This window comes from Lonchura striata, chromosome 20 (genome assembly GCF_050655825.1).
Source record: "Lonchura striata isolate lonStrDom1 chromosome 20, ASM5065582v1, whole genome shotgun sequence".
Taxonomy (NCBI): Eukaryota; Metazoa; Chordata; class Aves; order Passeriformes; family Estrildidae; genus Lonchura; species Lonchura striata.
Window position 1 is genome coordinate 3,071,328 of NC_140722.1, and position 4,615 is coordinate 3,075,942.

Genomic DNA, 4,615 nt, shown 5'->3' on the forward strand with positions numbered 1-4,615 from the left:
ATTGAGGCCTTTTAATAAATCCCTGCTTTATTCTTTAGCTCTGTCTGATCTCTGTTCTAGCTCAGCCTTCACAAGGCATCAATGGCAGATCACAGAATCCCAGACTGGTTGGGGTGGAAGGGATTTTGGAGCTCATCTCCCTCCAGACCCTGCCATGGACAGGAACACCTTCCACTAGACCAGATTGCTCAAAAACCCATCCAACAAAGATGTTTCTCTTCAGTGGTCCTGGCTCATGCCTTCCAACAGACAAATATTTATTGGCCGATTTTGGTTCTGAACCTGGTGGACACAGGAGATTGCAACAAATGCATCACAAGAATTGGGATTCCCTGGAGGCAAAGGCAGGAGCCCAAAGGAAATTGGATTCCCTGGAGGCAAAGGCAGGAGCCCAAAGCACACTGAGGATGGAGCAGGAACATTTCAGCCAGGGGCAGACCCAGAACTCTCTTTGCAAGCACAGGGCAGCGGTGAAACACATCCTTGCAGCAGGACAGTTCCACTCTCCAGCTCTTAGAATTGTATTTCTTCTTCCCCCAGCCACAGACCCAGGCTGGGGCAGGTCCTGCATCTCTCTGTACATGAGGATGTGACACAAGGGCAGCTCAGGATGGCCGTGGAATGAAGCTCCATCCTGCCTGGACACAGTCTCAGCAGTTAGTGGTCACTGTGGGAACAAGGACACACCCAGGGCAGGCTGATCTCAGCACATCCACTCCCAGTCTCCAGTGATATTCCCCTCAGAGACCTCCTCACCCATAAGGCTGGCTTTCATTTCCATAAATTCAGTCCACAGTTTTTGACAGTGATGCTTTTACACCTATTTCAGAGTGCCCCAAATGCTTTTAGTGTGGTGCGGTGCCAGTGTGAGGAATAAAAACTCATTTCCAGCTGCACCCCCAGGGCTGACCCATGGCCTTGGCTCCCACTAGGATATTGCCCAAGAAAGAAATTCAAGCAAGCACTGGAGGAAATAAAGATTCCTTTCTCATTACCTTTATTGAAATACATTTCTGCTAAAGCTGCATGGTGTGAACATGCTTTGAACACTGCAAAGGAGAGACAAATCTGGGCATTAAGTACCCCCTGCAAAGGAAAACTGAAATCAATGCAGTTGTTGTCTCCCTCTGACACTGGTGCAGGTGCAAAGGGATGCTGCTGAGATCCTGCTAATAAGTTAGAGCATTCTGGCAGCAGGTGTAGCTCTCAGATATTCCTTCTGCCCCAGGGACTTTCAGTCAAGGCATTAGGAGCTGGAGCATCAAGACAAGCCCAGAGGAAATTTTTTCATGCCTAAAAAGATATTATTTTTTTTTAAAAATTAAAGAATCACCCACACATTCAGAAGTCTCAATATGTTCTCAATACACTGTGCATAAATCCACCCTCTCACTGCACAGTCACAAGGGAGTGAAATATCACTCAGCTGCTCCTCTGTATCCTTTTATTTTTTATGTGTTTTCACTCCTTTTCCTCCAACTTCCTGTGATTTCCAGCCCTTGTTGAACACTGACAATGCCTCCCTATTATTCCAGCATCCCTAGTCTGCTGTCAGCCAGACTTCAAACCCAGTGCCTACAGCTTCCTGCTCTGTGCTCCCCCTGTGCACACAGAGCTGAAAAGTAGCAAGGTGTTTTTGAAAGACTCATCTTCATTTTGATGATTCTCTCCCCTAGAAAATTCCTCCCTCTCCCGAAACCTCTGCAGTGGATCTTTACCTTCCAGCTCTCCTGGAGCAGGAGGGGGAGCAGACCATGTTCCTGACCCCAGGCTGCACCAAAGGAGATGTTCTTATTCCTTCAGGGTGGGACAGGCAGGGCAGGGTATTCCAGGAAGGAGTTTGAGGAGAAAATGTTTCCAGCACTCCCTGGGAAGGAAAGAGAGAAGATGAGGAGGTCCAGGCCTGCCCAGGCAGAGTTGCCCTGCTGGGGCAAATCCCCCTCTGGGGTACTTTCAGAATAAATAAAAACCTCATTATTGGTCTCCAGAAATGATATCAAATCAGATGAACCAATGGGAAGGATTCCTCAGTCCACAAGGCTCTTTGAGAGTTACTCTTCAAGGGCTTTGGGATGGGAAGGTACATTCCGGCCAAGATTTTCTTTTGGTTGTTTTGGTGCTTCTCTAGTAATTATAAATTAAGTGGTTAATTATGAAATAAATGGTTTTACTAATGGCATGCCTGGGCTTTGCAAAGGGGTTGTGTGCTGCTTGTAAGCACTGTGATGAGTGTGAGGATGTTTTCCTTGATATAATAAGATTAAATGCAATTAAGGAATTACAGTGTAATGGGTTCAACATAGTGCATGTTAAGTAAATGGAAAACTTAGAACCATGGAATCACTGACTGGTTTGGGTTGAGAGAGGTATTAAAGAGCATCCCATTCCATGGGCAGGGACACCTTCCACTATTCCAGGCTGGCCTTGGACACTTCCAGGGATCCAGGGGCAGCCACAGCTGCTCTGAGCACCCTGTGCCAGGGCCTCCCCACCCTCAAAGGGAAGAATTTCTTCCTAATATCCCATCTAAACCCCCTCTCTTTCAGTTTAAAGCCAGTCCTCCTTGTCCTGTCACTCCAGGCTTTTGCCACTCCCTGAACTTTTAAACCTTCCCAGTGATGAATCTGAGCTGGGAATCCCTGCCATGGTCAGAAGGATGCTGGAACGGGGTCCAGCAAGGATGGGCATGTGGGCTCTGTGCTGTTCAATATTTATACTGATGGCCCAGGAGAAAACATAAAACAGGCACCAATCTCGGCTCTGTGACAGGGACAGGAGCCAGGGAATGGCTGGAGCTGGGCCAGGGAGGCTCAGGCTGGAGATCAGGGCAAGGCTTTTCCCCAGAGGTGCGGGCACTGCCCAGGCTCCCCAGGGATGGGCACAGCCCCAAACCTGCCAGAGCTCCAGGAGCGTTGGGACAGCGCTGCCAGGGGTGCCCAGGTGGGGCTGTTGGGGGGTCTGTGCAGGGATGGGGCTGGGCTGGGGGGTCCTGTGGGTCCCTCCCAGCTCAGGACATTCTGGGAAAGCTCCAGGTAGCAAAAAGTTGATGGAGAGATCTTATTGCTGTTGGGAAGCAGGCTGGGTTATTTGGGAAACTGAGAGCAGTGAAATGGGGCTGGATGTGGAGCTATTCCCTGGAGAAAGGCTGCAGTGGGGGCAGGGCTGGGAACAGCGGGGCAGGGGAGCTGTGAGGGGAATCAGCCCTTGGGGTGAAGCTCCACAGCAGTCCCAGCCACTGGTGTCCAGTGCTGTCCCCTCATATGCAGCTCAGAAGTGCACACTGAAGCAGTACAGAACCTGAAAATCATAAAAGCTCAAACCTGAGGCATCACAGCCCTGGGAAGTGGGATCCATCCCTTGGATCAATCACACATCCCTTGTGCAATTCCCACAGCCGAAGGAGGATTCCCCTAAATTGGAGGAGATGCTTAGAAATGCACCAGAGCAGAGATTCGATAATGAGATAAAATCAGGCAGGTGAATAATTCCCAAAGTTCAGTCAGATAAACTTAGCCAAGAGGAGGTTGAGGACAAGTGGTCCCAAAATAAGGCAGAGAGATTTAACAGCAGAGGTCTGCTAGGATCTGAAGCTAAAAGCACAGGATAAACTCACCCAGGCTATAAATAAACTCTATGGGCTCTTTTAACAAAGAGCATCCTTGTTAAAATGATGAATGAAGGCTTCTCCACCACATGCAATGAACAATAATAGCATGTGGATGTGTTAATTGTGGGTGCAGCCCAGTTCAAACAGGAGCACAGGGATGTCTGTGGTGTGGAGGTGACCCCGATGTTCCTTTGGGACATTAAAGTTCCCCAGGCTGTGATGCAGCAAGGTTAGTTCTGATTTATCTCATCTCTGCACAGGCTGAGCTAGCAGGGACCCAGGCCTCTCTCACATGGCCACCTGATGTGGATAAAATCACTCAGACTCCAATAAAATAAAAATAATTCAACAAACAAACAACAACAGGAATTAAAAATAATTCAGTCTGTGGCTAGCCATGTCCAGTTCTGCAGTGAAGGCTATGCAAAGCCCAAAGGCTGAATTCCTGCCACCAGCACTCACAAGCAACATTTTGTGAAGATCCAAAAGGGTCAAATGTGTTTGTGGAAGTCCTAGCAGGAATGAAAGCCTGTGGTGATGCCCTTGGCAAGGGAGATGTGCAGGTAAGCAGGTCCCTGTGAGCACAGGCAGTGCTGGGTTTCATTCAAGCTGCAGATGGACATTAGGAAAGGAGGATGAAATCCCAGATTTTCACCAGCACTTTCTCTCCTCTGCCTTTGGGAGAAAGTGTCCATGTCTAGTGCCCCCAGGACCACCAGAGCCTGCCCAGCTCCTTCTCAGCTCCACCTCCTTTTCCCTGGAGTGGAAGCAAGTAGCCAGGTATCAAAAAATACAAAAATAAATAAAATCTATTCTTTCTCATTGCACATTATTTCACTGCCTTTTTGCTCTGCAGTGCCAGGGACTGCTGGACTCTGTGTTCAGCCTGGGGCCAGCTGTGGAGCAGAAGCTGCCGGGTTGTTTTACACAGCCCTCCCCACCCCGGCTGCACCAGGACCAGGCTGTGCTCTCCCCCTGTCCCAGCTGCACACACAGCATTTCCTGGAG

General features: G+C 49.1%; 1 long non-coding RNA gene across 1 annotated transcript; it reads right to left on the bottom strand.

Annotated features, from left to right (window-relative positions):
- Positions 1–701: 701 nt before the first annotated feature.
- LOC146765697 (uncharacterized) lies at positions 702–4,325 on the bottom strand. Its single transcript, XR_014949619.1, has 3 exons — positions 3,321–4,325; positions 1,719–1,867; positions 702–1,293 (listed from the first exon to the last, which is right to left on the bottom strand). It is a non-coding gene; the product is annotated as an uncharacterized LOC146765697 (long non-coding RNA).
- Positions 4,326–4,615: the final 290 nt, after the last annotated feature.